The 21,936-nt window shown below is 33.9% G+C and overlaps 1 long non-coding RNA gene and 1 other non-coding gene across 2 annotated transcripts; both read left to right on the top strand.

Moving 5' to 3' along the window:
- Positions 1-262: 262 nt before the first annotated feature.
- Trnat-ggu (transfer RNA threonine (anticodon GGU)) lies at positions 263-335 on the top strand. The gene has a single exon. It is a non-coding gene; the product is annotated as a tRNA-Thr (tRNA).
- Positions 336-7,825: 7,490 nt separating this feature from the next.
- Positions 7,826-12,389, top strand: LOC133198796 (uncharacterized). The gene is made up of 3 exons (XR_009722589.1): positions 7,826-7,914; positions 10,084-10,194; positions 11,833-12,389. It is a non-coding gene; the product is annotated as an uncharacterized LOC133198796 (long non-coding RNA).
- The last annotated feature ends 9,547 nt before the right edge of the window (positions 12,390-21,936 follow it).

Raw genomic sequence — 21,936 nt, 5'->3', positions numbered from 1 at the left:
GCATTAAATTACATTGCATTAGCTCCATGTGAACACTAAGCGAAGCTAATTCGAATTAAATTTTGACGCATGCGTAGGCCAGAATTAAGTCACAGGCCACATGTCGGTGGTTAGATTTATGTATCTGTGCTATTTTTGGTTGAAAAAAAAGGAAAGTAATGTAAATCACTAAAATATATTGACTGACTTTCACGCACCTGTGAACCCGGTGACATATATGTCACCGGGTTCACAGGTGCGTGAAAGTCAGTCAATATATCGGGTCTCAGTAGCTCAGTGGTTAGAGCGCTGGCACGGTACGCCAGAGGCCCTGGGTTCGAGTCCCGGTTGAGACTTCATTTTTCATCACCTGTGACATTTGGCGCCCAACGTGGGGTACAGTCACTATGATTATATATGTTATGTCAAATGATCTGCTCTGCATACATGACATGATTTACAAATGATGTCATAATAGCCTTACTGAAAGGCTATCGTAGCCTAGAAAAAAATTTAATTCGCATCAGCTTACTTCGCTTTTGCTGTTATCCGAATGCATTCTTAATATTCGCATTATTTTAATTCACATTATTTCACTTCGCATTAATTTACTGCGAATTAAACTCTCTGTGTGAACAGGGCATTAGACATATAGCAAAAGGGATTTACTTAATACAATAATGACCTACCTCAATGTTACTCAAAATGCACTTATTATCTAGTGTTAAAGAGCAAAATAATTGAATATTAAGTTATTGTTTTCATAATTGTTTATATATATAAAAGAAACTCAGGGTGAAGCATCCATTGATTAAAAAAGCTACCACATTACTGATATGACAGTTCAATTCATTAAGTGACAATTATGTTTTCCACATTTTTTCTTAATTATTATCATTTTACAGCATTCCTTAAAAAATCACATTGCATGGTCTCTCTAAGGTCATGTGTTAGAAATAAAAATTTTCATTCAAAAAGATAATATGGATGAAAACATCTTGTACAAAATTTATTAATGATAAAGTAAACATTTATCACATTTTCACTGTCAAACCAGCCTTATTTGTCATTTTCTCCTAATTGTGAGCCTTATATATCTCTACTGACATCCAGTACAAAAAGATGAAAAATGAAATTCTCAAGAATAAATTTATATTTATCCCAATTTTTATGTGAACACATTAATTTCAATCTTAAAAAATCTTATGAAAAAAAAAAAAAAAAAAAAAAAAAAAAAAAAAAAAAACAGAATATAAATATAAATACCAATTTAAATTGTTATGAAGGACATGTCAAATCAGGTCATTATACCCCAAATCAGGACATTATACATGTACTCCTGTCATTTTTATTATGTCCAATAAAAATTTTATATATTTTATTTTGCATTTCGCCATGATTCTTACAGAGAATAATAATTTTATTATTAATTCCAATAAAAATGATATTGTTTGTGCACCTAAAAACTATTTATTACAATCAGTCAGGACATTGTACTATAAGGGCATTATACACATCCGATGTAAACAGCTTATTCGGGTAATGCATAATTTTGGGCAAGAAAAATCGCATCCTTGTTTGATTCCTTGAAATGAATGTGTAATTATGTTCTGCAGACTTGAAGTCTTTCTAAAGACACACTACATCTGCGCAATTTCTTGTCGAATGTTTTATATCTGTTATTACGACAGATAAGACTTTCCGAATTGCCTAGGTTTCTTATTTCAGCTGTTTAGCATGTTTGGTGTGTTTGTTTATATACGAACAATTTTTAAATTAAGTTCTGCAAAGTTCATTATAATTGCATATCATATGATATGATTCTTTTTAAAGTAGGCCGGGTGCAATGTATTTAATTTTTGTATCCTAATCTTTTCAATCAAACATTTGACATGTATTGTGGCAGATGTAGTTTATTTACGTTTTCTTAAATCTTTTCATTTCGATCCCGATGTAAATTATTTATCTTATATGTGGAAACGCCCACTTTTGTCCAGTAAGTTCTTTGACAGTTCCTTTTGTTCTCATTTCCATATAAAGCTTTGCAGCTAGCTATCAGATCATCGGGGAGGGAGACAGCTGACTTTGCTAGCTACACTCTTCATATACTGGAATCATTTTCTTGTTTGTCTGTTTGTATTGCTTTTATAGTGTAACATGACTGTCTAGTGGTCAGTCCCGTACATAATCCGAGTTCGGAAGGATGAAAGAAAACAAGAATTTCAGTGTTTAAAGACTGAAGAATTAGATTCTATATTCTGTTAAAATAACAATCATGTAAATCAAATGTAAAACATATGAAACAATATCACCTACGATCCAAGAGTGTGATAATTACCATTATTGTAGGTAGAAATTTAGCCTCGATCCTCAAAATATGTCTAATCAGTAATCAATAATAATATCGACTGCTGCTGATTATACACAAATGCATGTATAATATGACAACAATAAATCCCGGCCGGGTACTTTAGACCTGGGCGTGCCTAATCCGGACGGGTTATAAACAAAGGGGAATAACTCCATATAACAAGTTAAGACAAATAGGGGAAATATGAATGAAATATGTCACATACAGATAAATAAATATATACACACATTATAAATACACTTCAAACCATCACAATAGATTAATATTTGGGTTAAGTTAGGCAATATTTTGGTTGGGGAAATTAGGTTTCCACATTGTACATTAATTAGGCCAAACAAAAAAATATGTGTGGTTCCGGTTACACTTCCAAAAAAATTAGGGTAGGTAGGTAGGGAATTTTTTTTTTTTTTTTTTTTTTTTTTTAACAAAATTATTTTCTTAATTTTTTCTAAATAATACCTATCACTGCTTTGCAAATGGCATTTAGATGTGGTGTGATAATATACTGGTCAATATTGGTAGGGGACACCAACATGCCAGCATGCTTTGGATTTCACAGTATTAATCACTTGCACTATGTTTTGCAAGGAGTCCGTCATTGCTGAAACTAAATCTTAAACTGGAGCCATTGATGGAAATCGGGGAAAATTCCGGAAAAAATATGAAAATTGCCAAAAAAAGTTTAGGGTCGGGGGTATAAAATAGGGAAGGTCGGGTAACCGGAACCACACATATTTTTTTATTTGGCCTTATAACAGTTTTCTGTTTTCTGTAAGACTGGTAATAAATTTGTAAGGTCGGTATACCAATATTGAATATTGAACTAACAGAACAATACATAGAATCACGAGTACCTCGCAGTTATCTTACTTACTACTGCTCTTTTGTGGGGGAGTCGAGGAAGCTCTAAATCTCGCAAGATTTCTGGGGCATAACATTGTTTACAGCAGTGACAATCAAATGATTTGAACAATAAGCAGTGATGAGTATGCAGAAAGTACAATGTATTGCCAAGGATTGAACTCGAAATAGTAGCTATTTTGTGAAATAAGTAAAGTTTAATATATTTTTTGAACTATAAAAAGTAACGATTTTCAATGAGAATTTCATGAGAAGAGTCCACTTAGTGAAAAGTATCGCTAAAAATGTAACATTTGAGGATTAGCTCCTCTCTCAGATTTATTAGGCTGGTTCAGCATATGTTTAGCAAGATATTTCACCAGAATTTCTTTCTTATAAATTCCACAATGATCGATCTTGCATTGTATTCAATAGCACATATGCCCCAATCCAACAGGCGTTTCCTACCTCCACCGCAAAAGAGTTCTGCTAAGTTAAGTATATGCAAAATCAAGAATTGACTTTTTCATCAAGTTGTGTGCAATAATCATTGAGGATTTGTTAAAGAATATTTTTGTTTGTTCCCTTTAAATCCTACAAACTGAGACCCTTTTCGATGTAAATTGTAAGTAAACAGTTATGATAACAATAATCATTGCGAGTACAGGGAGTGGTGCAAAGCCCCGCTCATCACTGGGAGCTCTTAATACAACGCGTGGGTGAAGAGAAAATTTGGACATTGCACGTTGATCCAAACAAATTTTTTTTCCACAGTAACTTCTGGACCCACAATGCATTGCTTGTTAAATTACCTTCTCACAAGAATAACAATAAACTTCAACAAATAATAAACTCGCCTTTATTTATTGGATATATTGCAGATAAATAGTCAATAAAACATTCTTCATTAAAATAAGCACTGTTCTTTCTTCAGTTTAATGGTAACGAAACTTACATACCACATCATGTGCCGTCAGAGTCTAGACGCACCAAACGTCACGTGCGGTTTATAGAGACAGGCCTAAATACAATGATAAACAGTATACTGAAAAGGTATCTGCGCTTGCCCTAACGGTCTCACGATTAACATTTTATGATTGAATAATTCTCAGGTTTTTGATTGTCTGATAGCCAACATTTTAGAAATCAAAAAATGTTATACTGTAGACGTATTACATTTGGATGTGTATTTTTTTTAGTGCCTTTGGCTGAAAGAATCTTCTGTTAATTCAAGTACAATGCTAAATGTCTTGCAGCACATAATTATTCATGATTAAGAACATTAAGAAATGTGCTAAATCAAATCTAAGCTAACTTGCTCAAAAGTTAATTTCCCTCAAATATCGTACATGTACACGCTAAATAGAATACATTTACAGTATTCACCTGCATGTTATCTTCCAGATGAATATTATTGAATTCATGTACAATTATTGACTTTTGATGAGGTCTACTCATTACTATACAGACCTGGTCAGGTATTAGTTGACTGAGACCGAAAGCTATTCAAAAGTCAAGAGCCGTTTTATCAAAAGATCTGGAATTTACTACATTTTTGACACTTGAGTTCTTGTCTCCAACAAATATAAACACTCGTGATATAATGCATAGTGTAACTTAACACATTACAATTGTAATTGATCAGCTTAACAAATGTTTAAAAGTGGAAAAAAAATATTAAACAACAGATACTCAACTATTTACTAAGAAATTAGCTTAGTGTCTCTGCATCTAGCATTTTAACATTTAAAACGACACATGTTTTAAAAACATGCACTTTGATTGGTCAAAAATGTTAGCAAATCTATGAATAAATAAATTCAGAATTAAATTTATGAAATTTTTTTGTTAGAATGTTTGAGGCAAACAGAAGATGCATGGAATCCCCCCTGAACATGGAGACAGTACAGTTACATGAATTATCAAAGCTGGATTATTAGGTGCTACATTTAAACTCAACATAAATATTTGCTTATTTTTAAGGTAATGAAATATTTCAAACCGAATTTGTTGTATCATTCAGCATTTAATGTCCTGTATTGCCTTTTTTGGTGTAGTATGTATGTATGTTGTTCTACGTCCCGTTCGAGAATTTTTCACTCATATAGAGATGTCACCATATACTGGTGAAGGGCTTCAAATATTGACCTTTACTCGGCACTCAGGGCCATTGAACAGTGAGGGATCTTTATCGTGCCAACGCCTGCCGTGACACGGGGCCTCGGTTTTTAAGGTCTCATCCGAAGAACCCGCAACTTTCACTTCAAAGTGCCGAGCGCATGGCGAAGAAAGAGTTGCTACCCATTTTTTATTGACTTAGGTCAGTCGCGGCTGAGATTCAAACTCACAACCTCCTGATCACAGAGTGAGCACTCTACCAACTGAGCTACCGTGAACGGTCTTTTGGTGTAGTAGTTATAAGCTTCTAAAGCATATTGTTTTCAAAGAAACGAAAAGAAATTAAAAAATGAAAAGTAATTTATGCTAATTTTAATAGCCTACACTTTAAAAAGATTTCTGTATTTCCCCCTCTGAACTGTAGAGATTAGACATGTCAATTGATATACTCTATATTATACAATTCGGTGGTTAACGATGCAACAGAAGAATTCAAGTGCATAGTGTTGCCAAAGTACTTGCAGAAGTTGTAGTAAAACCTTCAGGGGTAAAAATATCATTTTCATCCTCTTATTTTCATACTTGATTGCCAAAGCTTAATTATGACTTTTATGAAGTTTTTCTATTCCAATTTAGGTATGCAGAGATCCCTTGAAGGAATAAAGAACAGCTTTTAATTAGAGAATTCTCTTTTAATACAGTTACAAAGCTGTCAAACCATGATGAGTAAAAAAGATGCAAGGAAATTTGTTTACAGCCTTCCACATGTTCCAGGTAATAATAAAATAATTCAATCTTCCAAAAGAGATTTTATCTCACTCAAGCAGAAGACTCAAGTGAGCTTTTCTGATCAAAAAGTGTCCGATGTCTGCCTATCTAGCTGTCCGTCAACCTTCTGTCCATCTGTCTGTCATGTTGCTGCAGAACTGTAGCTCTCCGAAAAAAAACATATATTGTCAGACCGGAGAGCAACAGTGCCACCCATTAAAAAAATGTGTATATTTACTGCGCCAAAAAAAAGTAAGCAGAATCTCGATTTATTTCTCTGTTATCAACTGCAATCTAAAAATACTATTAACCTTGTGTCTCTAACATATTTTTGCACTTTTTCCACAACAAAACATTCTTTACAACCATTGTTAATCATATCAATAGCCCTCCTGGACCTTGAAATTGAAACCATCGAAAATTTTGTCTATTTATTCTGCCATCTTGTTTGGCAAGGTAATTCGGTCCAACGCGCTTCTTGCAGATGTCAACTACAAGAGTAGTTGATAGAGGTCTAAGGAAAATTTTGAAATCCAGGTTTTGTGCAGTTGAGGTAAAAATTTAGAGAAATTAATTCAGAACCGAGCGCAACTTTTTGTGTGCAATAAATATACACTTTTTTCTATGGGTGGCACTGTAGCTCTCTGGTCGTCTATCCCAATTTTTTCAAACCAGCAAGTTACAGATCAGCAGCTTTCTGTCATGTTGTCTGTAAACTTAATTTTTACATTTTCAACTTCTTCTTCAGAACCACTGGGCCAATTTCAACCAAACTTACCTCAAAGCATTCTTCGGTGAAAGGAATTTAAGATTGTTTAGAGGAAGTGCCATGCCCCCTTTCAAGGGGAGATAATAAGGAACTCATGAAAATTTGAATTTTAAAAATTTTCTGCTCAATAACCACTTGACCAGAAACAATGAAATTTATGTGAAAGCTTCTATTAAAGTTTGTTCAAATCATGACTCCCAGGGGTAGGATTGGATCATAAGAAGGGATCAGAGAATTACATAGGAATATGTAGGAATTATCCTCAAAAATCTTCCTCCTGAAAACAGCAAAGCCATTATTAGTCATTTTTTATACAGAGGCATCCTCAGGTAGTGAAGATTCAAATTTGTTTAAATCATAACCTCCAGGACTAGCATGGGGCCACAACAGGGGATCAGGGTAATGCATTGGAATATATAGAAAATATTTTTTTTTAAATCTTCTTCTCAAGAACAACAAAGCCATAATTTCATATGTTTTTTAGAAACTTTAAAGGTATTGTAGACACAAATTTGCTAAAATCATGCCTGGGGAGAGGGGGGTGGTTAAGGTGGGACCACAATAGGCAGTAAAAGTTTTACAATGGAATACATATGGAAAATGTCTTTAAAAATCTTCTTCTTAAGAAGAGGAAAATTTATATGAAGTCATATTTATATGGAAGCATTCTAAGGTAGAGTAGATTGAAGGTTACATGTATTCAAATCATGACCCCCTATGGTAGGGTGGGGCTATAATATGTGATCAGTTTTACACAAGAATAAATAGGAGAAGAAAGAATCTGCTGATGGAGAACAGAAGGGCTATAGTTAATCAGGTGAGCATCATGGCCCATGGGCCTCTTGTTTGTTCAATATTTACATTAAGAATGGTTGTGTAGAAATCATCAAGATTCACCTATTATGTGTCATATTTTTTAAATTAAAAGTTAACAGTAAATATTGTTTGTTTATCAACAGATTCAGCAAATAATACTAGAGAATTAGTTAATGCAAGACCTAATGATGGAAATGTACCAGGTTCCATGGCTAGGAGAATGTCAGAAAGCCTCATCATTAGTGTGTTACAGGTAAAAATTTTTTTAGGAATTTAAGAAATAAATAACAGCTAGTGTTAAAAATTCACTAGGAAATGAATTTGGTTGGTTCACAATCACATCTCTTGAGAAGCCTGAAAGTCTCATTGATGAAAGTGTTACCATGCTGGTTTCCCAGGTGCCTATAACACTGATATCCTACATGTAGGTCCCAGTCAAGCATCTGCTCTGCTCAAGGTTCCAGGAGTGAAAAATGTTGGTTAGGAATAAAGTGGCATCAGGTATTGCTTCTGTCATAGAATCTTCTTTTTAAGAATTAATTAACCCCTTAGTCAGTATTAGAGATATATAGTTTTTGCCCTGCTTATCGATCTTGTTTGTCTGCAAAAATTTAACCTTGCCCATAACTTTTTTAGTATATGGAACTATGGCATTCATATTTCACAGGTCACTTGTGACAATACCTTTCTTTGGGTATCACTTAATTTGACCTCTTGACCTTGGAATTTGACCCACTTACACAAAAAATTACCAAATTTTAACCTTTGCAATAACATTTGAACGGTTGTGCTAGGGCTTTCATCCTTCACTTGTATATTCATTGTGGTAAGACCTTTTAATGGGCATAAATATTTTTGACCTTTTGACCTTGACCTTAGAGTTTGACCCACTTTTTGAAAACTTTAACCTCGGCTATAATTTTCAACGGTTAGCACAAGGGCTTTCATATTTCACAGGTGTATTCCTTGTGACAACACCTTCCTTTGGATACCAACAGTTTGACCTTTTCACCTTGACCTTAGAGTTTGACATGTATTTGAGAAACTTCAACCCTCGCCCTACGGGGGCATCAGTGTTTCACAAACACATCTTGTTTCACATAAATTGTTGCTTTAACAAAGACAAAGACACACTGTTGATAATTTTTTAAGATGACATTTTATTTACAAGTTATGCTGGGGGGTTCTGTTAAAATATTCTGTTTACATGAGGTCATGATGAACAAAAGAAGGTAGTATACTATACAGTGTTTAGACTGGCAGGAGAAGTGATATGGTATCATTATTTTCTTATACATATACAGTAAAACAGGCTTTAGCTTATAATGAATTCAAGCTAATAGCAAAGTGATTTTTATTCTCTGGTTTTTTTTTTTTAAACATATTACAACTCAATGTATACATGAATAATGATTTACCTTAAGTTTTTAACAAAGCAAAATTGTGTGTCCCTAGCACTTTGATATAGGCTTGTTTTTCTGACTAACTGTACAAGTATTTATTCCACCAGTTCAAATTTTAATATGAATTGTATACCTTTTATGCTTTTGATAACTGTGATTTAATGTAGAATTATGTCCACAGCATTTTTTTTAATCTTTGCAAAAACTATTAGAATTATTATTAGTCCCCCACCTGTGAAACCAGAGGTGACAATAGGTTTCACTGTGTCTGTGCGTCTCTCTGTACATCTCTCTGTCTGTCCATCTGTATGTCTATCAGTCTGTCCCACTTGGTTTACCACACTTTTTTTCTAAACGCTTGCAGATATTGAGATGTTTTTTTGGTATGTGAGTCTAACTTGATGAATTATAGATTAAGTTTGCATTATGATTTTTTGACGGAATTATGGCATTTTCAATTTTAAATGGAAACCAGATTACACTTGCTGGTAGGGGACTAGCATTGCAATGGCAAAACTCTCAGAATGCTTGTTCTGGTTGAAATGTTTGTGTTTTTAGTCCCCTACCAGTGAAACCGGAGGGGACTATAGGTTTCCTCTGAGTCTGTCTGTCCCTCTGTCTGTCTGTCTGTCCCACTTGGTTTTCCGCACTTTTTTCCTAAACGCTTGCAGACATTGAGCTGATTTTTGGTATTGAGTGTATCTTGATGAGTTACAGATCAAGTTTGCATTTCGTTCCACTTCATTGATTTTTGATGGAATTACGACCTCTTCAATTTCTAAGGGTTTTCCGCAATTTTCTTCTAAACGCTTGCAGATATTGAGTGATTTTTGGTATTTGACTTTACCTTGATGAGTTGTAGATCAAGTATGCATTTCGTTCCGCTTCATTGATTTTTGACGAAATTATGGCATTTTCAATTTTTAACGGGAACCAGATTACACTTGCCAGTAGGGGACTAGTATTGCTAATGCAATACTCTCAGAATGCTTGTTACAATTAAGTTGCATTTTTTTCAGAGGCAGTAAAGGAAATCGATGGTGATGTTTCTTGTGTTGGTGATGAGAATCAGAGTGAGGAGGAAATGGATGACAGTCAAGACAATCATGATTTCCACACTTTAACTCCAGGTACTGTATACACACTACATAACTGCATTACCCATCTTTAAGCAATAACTTCCTTTTCTTGATATTATAAGCAGAAGCCCTGAATGCTTAGCATTGTTAAGGCTGCATAAAGGGGGTGGGGCCTAATTTTTACGGGAAAAGTTTACTATGACATCACACAAAAATAGTTATTCCTCATAATACCAGAAAATGAAATAATTTGCAATTTTAAACTATCTTAACATAATAAACAACATGAAAACTACCAATGCATTAGTTTTTGTTGCTAGTTAAATCCCACAGAGCAGGTTATTAACAAATTACTGATTGCAGTGAACTTGTCGACATGACATCATTTTGGTAAAAATGACATATTTCATGTGCTGTGAGAGACAGAACGAAGATTTTTTTTACAGTGAAAAATGTATTTTATTATTAAACAGAATATTATTTACAGATTTCAGACAGGCAAGTGATACAAATGTAAAACCTTTGTTTAGTGCGATTATTCAATAATTATACAGAAAATGTATTTAATAAATTCTTCCGTGTTTTTATGTACAAGGTTCCGGACCCATGTTTAACATAGAGTTGCCTAATTAAATTGTTTTTTCGCAAGGGCATACACTTAATAGATCTTAACCGTTTTTCGAATGTAAATAAAGGATATTTTCCTTAACTTGAAAAGTGCTGCAGCTTACCCGAAATCGAGAGCATTATTTAATAAATGCATAAAACACTTTGTAAAGGTCACACATATTTCAACTGGAGCTACATAACATGAATTTTTCCTTATAAAATGCAAATTCTAAAGCAGCAGAACTTTTCAGAAAGTACAAGGTATATAGAAATAATTTATAACTTAGATTTTTTAATGGAACTAGGATATGCCCTTGCGATATTGAAATTTGTGTATGACCTACATGTAGTACACATTATATGCAATTATCACGTGACTTCCAAATAAGGTTACCAAACTAGATTCAATTTAGAGTGGGGTGTAGGCCTACATTATTATTTTTATTAATTTTTAAGTCATCTGGGAATATAATAGCTTTACAAAAATAAATCAGCATTAAAAAGTTATCTATTTGTACATGCCTATTTTCCATTGATTTCTTCACAGTATGCCTTAACAGTGCTGCGTGGTCTACATGCATGAAAAATGTGTAGTTCTCAATACTGGATATTGAGTATGAACAGAAGAGCTTCAGTATAAGTAACAAAAAGAGTGGTTATATATTCAAGGGTAGAGCAAGGTATATTCTGAAATAAGTTATTTGCGTTGGTGGAACTTTACCAATATGAGAGTCATCACATTTCACACATATGTCTTCTGAATGGAGATGGAAGAGTGAGATTAAATTCCAAACAGAACAAAATATTGATCTAAAACTGAATGTAAATTTAAGTAGCCAAGCACACAAGTTCACAGATCATTCAAATAATGAATGTACATATTTAATACATATATATTATAATTAGTGAACAATCATTCTCCAACCAAATTGTATTTCAGATGCCGAAAAGTTCTTCACTTTTCACAATTAAAATACTTAGCCAGTCATGATAAGCCACTTTCAGAGCTATTTGCTTTATTTTTATACAGACAAAAGTATAAACAGAAGAAAAATTATATTCTGAAAATTTGATTTTAAGGAAAAGGAAGCCACTTTCTGATCACAGATCCACAACAGAAATGGAAGATTCTGCATGCAAGTGACAGAAGATACAAAAAATCCCATGGACATCATGTGAAATGATTTTAATCAAAAAACATTTCAGAAAAGATTACAAAAATGTAATAAGAACTTAGATAAGTGTTAAAGACCAAGTATATAATCTAGTTTAAAAAAAAAACCCAGAGAAAATCTTGATTTACACACTAATTTCAATTGATATATTTTTGAGAAAAATGATAAACACTGTGTTTTGGAGCCACAATTAGCAGTATTGGGGGTTAAATTGTTTGCAGCAGTTTTATCATTATGAAACCTGCATGGACCATGATACTTGCATGACTGAAGAGTGAAGAAGAAACTGCATGATGTGTGTAGCAAATGATTTTGAAGTACATGTATTAAATATTCTGTGCAGAAGGAAATTTTTTCCTTTTTTTTTTATGAACATGTTTTCAAGTATCGCATAACCTTTCTGAAAGTGAAAAAAATGTGCATGTCCCAATTAAGTTTGATCAAGTCTCCAAATAAAGTTATATGCAGAAATTCTTTTTTTATTTATCCACTATGGTATTGTTCATGAAATCTACAGTGAAATGTACTTTTAAGTGAGTTGAATTGAATATAAAGAGTTGGGTTCACTTTATGCATAAGATAGCCTTAAGATAGTCCTTATATCAGTTAATTGTCCATCACCCTCTGTCCCATTTCTAACATCCAAATAAAGCTGAGAGTGCCTTTCATTCCTTTAACAAAGTTTCTTAAAGAGTCCAGAGATTGGAAATTAAACAAGCTTTGTAAAATTGCAAAGTTCTTGAACTTTTGCAGAAAACAGGCTTATTTGAAAGAAAACTAAATACAAGCTTACTCCTCAACCCAAAATATAAAACATGTTTTTCAGAAACAGATCCTTAATTATTTAATATCCTCTGCATGGATTAGAGATTGCACTCTATATGAAATATTTTTGAAAAATGCTAAAACTTTTGTCCGTTGTTGAAGGAATTTTCAGGATATGGGGAAAATCTTTCCTTTATATTGATGTTTGAAATAGGACCCTGGGACTTTGTCAGTTAATTGGTATGTATGAAGGGCCATTTTATGGATAAAGTGAACCCAGCTCTTTACATCATTTTTAATAGATACAGTCACCAAAGGTTCAAAAGATAATTTAATGCACATGATACTAAAACTGAGTAGTTTTGATTTCTCACAATTCAAAGGGCCATAAAAACCCTAAGTTAACCTTGCTTTTTTATAATGTTTATGTCTACAAACTTTTACCATATGTATCAGGTCCTTAGTTTCTAAAAATACCATTATCTTGTGTAAGTCCGCAAACTTTTACCATGTGTATCAGTTCCTCAGTTTCTATTAATACCCTATCTTGTGGAAGCCCCCAAAGTTTTACCATGTGTATAAGGTCCTCGGTTTCTATACATACCCTTATCTTGTGTAAGCCCCCAAACTTTTACCATGTGTATCAGTTCCTCAGTTTCTATTAATACCCTTATCTTGCGTAAGTCCCCAAAGTTTTACGATTGTGTATAAGGTCCTCGGTTTCTATAAATACCCTTATCTTGTGTAAGCCCCCAAACTTTTATCATGTGTATAAGGTCCTCAGTTTCTATACATACCCTTATCTTGTGTAAGTCCCCAAACTTTTACCATGTGTATAAGGTCCTCAGTTTCTATACTTTCAGTATGTGTAAGTCCCCAAACTTTTACCATGTGTATAAAGTCCTCAGTTTCTATAAATACCCTTATCTTGTGTAAGTCCCAAAACTTTGCATGTGTATAAGGTCCTCAGTGTCTATAAATACCCCTATCTTGTGTAAGTCCCAAAACTTTGCATGTGTATAAAGTCCTCAGTTTCTATAAATACCCTTGTCTTGTGTAAGCCCCCAAGCTTTTACCATGTGTATAAGGTCCTCAGTTTCTATACATACCCTTATCTTGTGTAAGCCCCCAAACTTTTACCATGTGTATCAGTTCCTCAGTTTCTATCAATACCCTTATCTTGTGTAAGCCCCCAAACTTTTACTATTGTGTATAAGGTCCTCGGTTTCTATATATATACCATTATCTTGTGTAAGCCCCCAAATTTTTATCATATGTATAAGGTCCTCAGTTTCTATACATACCCTTATCTTGTGTAAGTCCCCAAACTTTTACCATGTGTGTCAGGTCCTCAGTTTCTATACTTTCATTATGTGTAAGTCCCCAAACTTTTACCATGTGTATAAGGTCCTCAGTTTCTATAAATACCCTTATTTTTTGTAAGTCCCTAAACTTTTATCATGTGTATAAGGTCCTCAGTGTCTATAAATACCCTTATCTTGTGTAAATCCCAAAACTTTGCATGTGTATAAAGTCCTCAGTTTCTATCAATACCCTTGTCTTGCATAAGTCCCTAAATTTTAACAATATGTTTAAGGTCCTTAGTTTCTATACTTTCATTATGTGTAAGTTCCCATACTTTTATTATGTGTATAAGGTGATCAGTATCTATACATTTATTATGCATAACTTTAACTATGTGTATAAAGTACTCAGTTTCTATAAATACCTGTATCTTGTGTAAGTACCCAGTTTCTATAAATACCCTTATGTTATTTAAGTCCCTTAACTTTTATCATGTGTATAAGGTCCTCAATTTCTATAAATACCATTATCTTGTGTAAATCCTCAGTTTCTATAAATACCCATATCTTGTGTAAGTCCCCCAAACTTTTACCATGCTTATAAGGTCCTCAGTTTCTATAAATACCCTTATCTTGTGTAAGTCCCAAAACTTTTACCTTATGTATAAAGTCCTCAGTTTCTATTCATACCCTTATCTTGTGTAAGTCCCAAAACTTTTACCATGTGTATAAAGTTCTCAGTTTCTATAAATACCCTTATCTTGTGTAAGTCACCAAATTTTTACCAAGTGTATAAGGTCCTCAGTTTCTATAAATACCCTTATCTTGTGTAAGTCCCCAAACTTTTACCATGTGTATAAGGTCCTCACTTTCTTTAAATACCCTTTATTTTTTGTAAGTCCCCAAACTTTTACTGTGTGTATAAGGTCCTCAGTTTCTTTAAATACCCTTTATCTTGTGTAAGTCCTCAAACTTTTACTGTGTGTTTAAGGTCCTCAGTTTCTATATATACCTTATCTTGTGTAAGTCCCCAAACTTCTACCTTGTGTATAAGGTCCCCAGTTTCTATAAATACACTTTATCTTGTGTAAGTCCCCAAACTTTTACCATGTGTATAAGGTCCTCAGTGTAAGTCCCCAAACTTCTACCTTGTGTATGTGATGTGATTGACTGAAAAATTATGTATTTTTGAGATATACGCTCTTAATTTTTTTTTAATTAAGAAGGGAGGGGGGGGGTATCGATCCACACTTCAGGCGCCTGTGTTTACAAGGGTTATAAGGAATGTATTGCTTTGGAAATAGTACAGGAATATGTTAGGAACACACAGTTAGTAATATTTTGAAACGGCGGTTTGAAAAACACGGAAAAATAAATCGAGAAACAGCGCACTTTTTTGTGCGCAATAAATATCCACTTTTTTCAATGGGTGGCACTGTAGCTCTCCGGTCTGTCAATATTTTTTTTCGGAGAGCTTCAGACACTGTAGCTCTCTGGTCATCCATCCCAATTTTTTCTGACCAGCGAGCTACAGATCTGCAGCTAGTCTTATGCATGTATAAGCTGCAGATCTGTAGCTCACTGGTCTGAAAAAATTGGGATGACCAGAGAGCTACAGCGCCACCCTAAGAAAAAAAAAACTGTATATTTATTGCGCACAAAAAGTTGCACTCATTTTTAGAAAAATACACTATTATACCATATACGTCCTTTCTCTAAACGTGAGAAAAAGTGCAATCTGCTTGCATAGAACGACATATAGATGTGATTGACTGAAAAATTATGTATTTTTGAGATATACGCTCTTAATTTTTTTTTAATTAAGAAGGGAGGGGGGGGGGGGTATCGATCCACACTTCAGGCGCCTGTGTTTACAAGGGTTATAAGGAATGTATTGCTTTGGAAATAGTACAGGAATATGTTAGGAACACACAGTTAGTAATATTTTGAAACGGCGGTTTGAAAAACACGGAAAAATAAATCGAGAAACAGCGCACTTTTTTGTGCGCAATAAATATCCACTTTTTTCAATGGGTGGCACTGTAGCTCTCCGGTCTGTCAATATTTTTTTTCGGAGAGCTTCAGTTCTGCAGCTAATGCAGGTATATGCATTATTTTGTACTTTTAATCAACCTGTACGTACATAAGCCGCTGACTAATGAAAGAGGCAATGTAGCACATGCACTTGTTTCTGCAATAAATTTTTAACCCTTTGCATAATGATTATTATAATATGGGTTAAAAATTTATTACAGAAACAAGTGCCTGTGACCTCGATATGTAACCTCGCCATTTTTGCTCCTTACTCCAACGCGAATTCCGCGGCTGGATGTACATCTATAGTCGACACTACTTTTTAAAATAAATTTAATAATAAACATTATTCGTGTGTTTTTTCTTATATTAAAAGCTTTACATTCAAGAATATAGTGATACTCATCAGCAACTTGGGCAATAACACAGGCTGTACAGGGTTTTTTTCCCTATGTGGTATATCATGCTATCGTCTGGCTTCTACTGGTAGACGACGATTTTATTTATGAAATTTTAAAAGTATTTTTCTAAATGAAAGAAAAGTTACCAATGTAATTTTCAGATCCCATGCTTTGCTTAAAGAGTCTATAAACTTGTTTTTCAGGAGTTATCACTGAACAACTTTTGAATAATTTGATGTAACATTTGCATTATAATGAAGATTACATGTTGTATCCTTCATTAAGAATTCATATTGACACCTTGTTCATATTTGATACATCTCGGCATGTAGTATCGGGGGGAGGGGGGTTGGCCCCTCAATTTTTTCCAAACTTAACTTTTTACTGTTGAAAATGTTCCTAGAAAAGATTGTTACGCCACTTTTGTTCCAGTATATTTAAATCATGGGTAATGTATTGATACCGTTTGACTGTGATCCCCCTTTCCAACGACATAGGATTTAAGAGTGTGGACAATTTATGTTTTTTTTTTCTTGTCACATTATTTTTTTCAGGTAGGTTGTCATCCCACCCTCACCCCTTTCAGGCTCAACTTTCAGAATCGATACTACGTGTCTGACAGCACACACATTTACAGATTTTCTGTAAAATATGCAATTCTAACCACGGGTTTAATAATTTTTCATTACTATACAGTTTAAGCATTTTGTACAATACATTTACAATTTTATTATTGCAATGTATCCTAGCTATGAGAGGAAACGGGTTGCACACCACCAGACGTTCTTCGGATGCAACTTCTGACCTACACGGATGATCTGACGTACATTTTCTAGGCGATTGAAATTGTCAAAGTTTTTAGCGGGTTTATTCCTAAGAAATACAAATCACTCGTACCAAACTTCCTCGCTATATGTTGGTATATGCACACTAGATATACTGATATACATAGAGCTATATATATCAGAAATTCAGAAAATTCACTTGATGCGAGTCTTTGCCTTTACATATAGGCCATACTTTAACGATTAATTCTACTTTAACTCACGATTTGTTTTTTTTTTTTTTTTTTTTTTTTTGTTTTTTTTTTGCCTGCAAGAACGCCATGTCTACGATGTCTGTTCGACAAAATACGGCGTTTGAACGATTTAAGTACTAATTAAGGCGACTGCATTACTAATTAGTTACAATCTCTCTACGACTATGAAGGATTAGTTACATTGAATTAAAATGCACACAAATATCTTTTCAAAGTCATGGAGAGATGACCCAGAGATAGAAAATTTTTAGAAAACCGTGTTTAAAACTGTAACATTTTGTACAGGGAGGATTTGAATACACTTTTGCCGTCTGGATTTATCAATATAACTTTTTTGCAATTGGACTCAGAACATTGTTTTAGTGAGCTCAGATTTTTTTTTTAAATTTCATTCATATCAGTTTGTAATTAATATTGTTGATCAAGATGAGTATTTGCTTTAACATGACATAGAAAAATATCCAAAACTTATTTTTGATCTATTTTTTTTTACCTGTTTTGGTAGTGAAGTTGTAAAATTTATAATAAAAAAAACTACATATATGCCCCATCTAACCCACCTCCCCTTTGTTTTTTTTTTTGTTTTTTTTTTTTTGGGGGGGGGACATACCGGTACAACAAGGAATGTGTTTAAGAGAGATTTGACAGATATATCACCGCAAGAAATTGACTGATTTACTTTTAATTCGTTCAGAGGTTTAAATGCCGTGTTTATTTATCTATCTATTTATTTTTTGTTTTAATTTGAAATTCAATATTCAGAAATTATTCCGTATTGAAAATCTTCTCATGTTAAAGCACTTATTCCTCATTTAATTCCTGAGTGGCACTGGTCGGACAACAAAGGAGCAGAGTGATAATGTCCAAAGACAGTGCTTTTTAAAAGAACTTTTCCCCAAAAAAGTATCATTATTTTTCTGTGTTTTTTATGTCCATGCCATCAAAACATTTTATAACTTTACCTGTAACACTTTTACTCATAATACCATATGCCATTTTTAAATCTGTTCAGTTCTTCTTAAATATGTAGTATAGCCTTGTCGCATTTTACTGTCGCTCGTTCCCCTTTACGCTCTTACCATTTCTACTGAACAATTTGGAGACAATGGCCGCATCCGACTGGTTACTTGTTGTTTCATGTTAATCATTGCCATCGCTGGGACTTGTTAATAAATTCGAAAACCACATTCCTCGTTACTTTGGACATTTCACTGTCAACATTCTCTCTTTTTAGTTCAACAACATATCTTTTTATACCAAAACTACGGATACACAGCCCAAAGTATGTGATCTCATTATATCACATATAGCTCTTTTGAAACAATTATGAGGAGGCAAGAAATATCGATTGGTGAAATTGACACCCAGTCATCTTTCCTCAGAGGTCAATATTCGTCGTCACAGTGCTATATGTGGGCGTATTTGACATGTGATGCACAGGAATCGTGTTTATGAAACATTTAAATAATTAATTAAAATATCCATAATTTGGTCGGCTGACCACACCTGGACAGGCTTTACAGAGTTACACACATAGGAAAAAGCATTGGCGCAAACAATGCACAGCCAAAATTTACAATCCTCTCCCATTTTCAGAAGAGAGCAAAATGCGGACTCCGGTGTAACAACGAAAAGTGACCCCCGTAGAGTATTGACCAGGGTGTCATTTTTCTACGTAGAAAAATGACCCAGGTCAATATTCTACGACAAGAAGGGTCATTTTTCGACCGTAGAAAATCCTTCCAGGCCAGTAATTCTACGACTCCGGACCGTTGCTCGAGACGATAAGGAAAAAGTTGCATTTTCATTAAAATACCTCTTCAGTTTATCATTTATGTTCGCTTATCTTAATAATTACGATAACATAGTAACACTGCAAATACATAATAACACCAGTAAGATAATAGGGTATAGTCAAATGTATTTTCATCTACATGTGCATGTATATCAAAGGTTCAAATTGGTTTCGCTCTCAGTGCTACTGAACTTATACATATTTATCTACATGTATTTTAGAACTTTCATAAATCAGTTTAAAAGGTAACATTTTGAACCACATGACTCATTTAGCCAATTTTCAAGTTATTCTTCAGCAAATCAGAACAACAATATTTGGAAAATATTTCCTTTTCCTTTTTCAGAAGAACTCAATACATAAAAAGAATGCTGAAATTTTGACTTTCAAATACGCCCAGATTCCTGCCAAATATCAATCAAATGCGCCCTCATCCTTAATAAGTTTAAGGTATATTTACTACTTTGTGACCACGACCTTCAGTTTGAAATTGCAAAACTCTGAAAAGTTCAAGAGAGAAAACGTGTTAAATACTAACAGGTCGTAGCTTCCATTGTAGCACAGAAGTACCTGCTTCCACATTGTTCGGTGGGAAAAATGAATTCATAAAAAGTTAAAATGCTTTTCAAAAATAAATTTAAAACACTCTCCGAAGAAAATACTGAACACTGAACTGTAGTAAAATTTTGCATTGTTTGTTCAATGTTTTAATTTTTCAATTTATATTAATTTATGAATATCATTTCTATATATAATTTATAAGACTCGAGTTCATGAAAACATGCATGTATGATTGAAATTTCAAAAGCATTACATGTATATAAAGGATAATACATACTTAGTGTAAACTGTATAATATTGAATACATGTAAAATGCATATAGGCCTATAACATGCAGTCTAATAATAAGGACATCAGGGAGAACCAAGATTTTTTTTCTCGCTGAAAACGCATTTATGACAATATATATCATTAATAATAACTACAAAAGGTATTTAGAAAAAAAGTATTGATTAGGATTTAACATTTTATGATTTAAAATGTTATAAATCTTTTTAAGTCTATCGTCACTTATCTAAAATGCACCAGCTTCCAGGGGCTTCGTACCCAGAGTCCCCTGGACTTCGTCTTTGTCCATCGGGGCCTTATCCCCCCCCCCCCCCCCGCCATTTTATGCTTCCACATTGATCGACCCCAAGCTATGCCACAAGATGCGAATTTGGAGTTATAAAAGGCCTGTATGTACAAGTCAACCAAATTACAGAAATTCAGTGTATAACAAAAACATGTATATCTATGGCCATATATGGCACGAAAAAAGACACCAAATAAATAAACACCGTGCGTTTCATAAGTCTACCCAACCCAAATTTTGATTTATAAATTAGGGTCCCCATTTTTCTCTGTTTGTGTATGAGGGACTGAGTTTAGGTCCCCAATTCTGTTTGCTTATGAGAAGATGGGTCCCCTAATTTTACACAGAGTCCTCAGATTGGCACTTCCGGGTCCCCATTCTCTAAATTCATGGAAATATCATTCAATCTCAAAGACTCACTCCATCTACTTAAACCAGGATACCTACGAAGTAAAATGAGTTAAACAATACCAAATATGTCATGAAATCGCTTAGTCCCCATTTTAAGTTTTTATGACAGAGTCCCCAGATCGGAGTCCATACACGTATGTGTGTGTGTGTGTGTTTTCTTATGTTGTGTCTTTTATGTCTTCTTTTATGTGTGTTTACCATTTTCTTTTGTTCTTTTCTTGTATTTTTATGTGTTTCTGTCTGCGTGAAATTTAAGTATGTTTTCTCTTATATGTATTTTATTTGTGCTAAATGTGTTTCTATGTTACTAGTCGGTAAAAGAGCTTTAAAGTTCATGTTTTTTGTTAAATGTATATAGTCTGACTATAAATTTTACTACTATTACTAGTTTTATATTAACAAATATATTAACTTTTTAATTATATTAACTAATATATTAACAGAGATATTAACAAAGACAAGACAAACACTTAGAAACTACTTAGGATGCAAATATCGCACTGTGTGGTAAACACGTGTATTCAGGAAGAGGAACTGGCTCTAACAAGGCATTATTTAAAACCGCACACAGTACCCAAGTGTTCAAGTATGGTTAATTGCCGTTAACGCAAAAATCAACCAACAAGACCACTACCTCACAATATATCATAAAGTGACTTAATCATTTTACAATAGTCATAATTAAACAGTTCATGGTGCAATTGATGTCACAAAAGGCTAATCACACTGGCCACCGTTCATCCTGAATTAAAGTGGCATCTAAATAAGAATAATCAAGGCCCTCTGAATCTTCACGGCTGGGTCCAACAAACACCATCCATATCCAGAAGACAAGGTACTACTAGCCAGCCATGATGTTGTTTTTCCCTCAATATGCAGTGACTTCTTCAGTTAAGATCCCCGCTGATTAAGCCAGAAGTAATTTACAACCTAAAACAACCACTATGAATGCCAGGTACATGCAATTTAATTGATACCCCTCATCCAGGATCAAATCCACACCCATGTCCGCTGGGAAACACAAGAGACCAACCACCAGCAACACAACCATCTCCAGGCTCAATTTCACTGTTTGCCAAGACATACCTCTGGTAACCTGGGCGAAACACCTTCACAACTAACCGC

This window comes from Saccostrea echinata, unplaced genomic scaffold (assembly GCF_033153115.1).
Source record: "Saccostrea echinata isolate AGI-Se365-2 ecotype Australia unplaced genomic scaffold, CSIRO_AGI_Sech_v1 ptg000033l, whole genome shotgun sequence".
NCBI classification, from domain to species: domain Eukaryota; kingdom Metazoa; phylum Mollusca; class Bivalvia; order Ostreida; family Ostreidae; genus Saccostrea; species Saccostrea echinata.
Note: the sequence above shows the minus strand (reverse complement) of the source record. Positions and strands in the feature narration are given on the sequence as shown.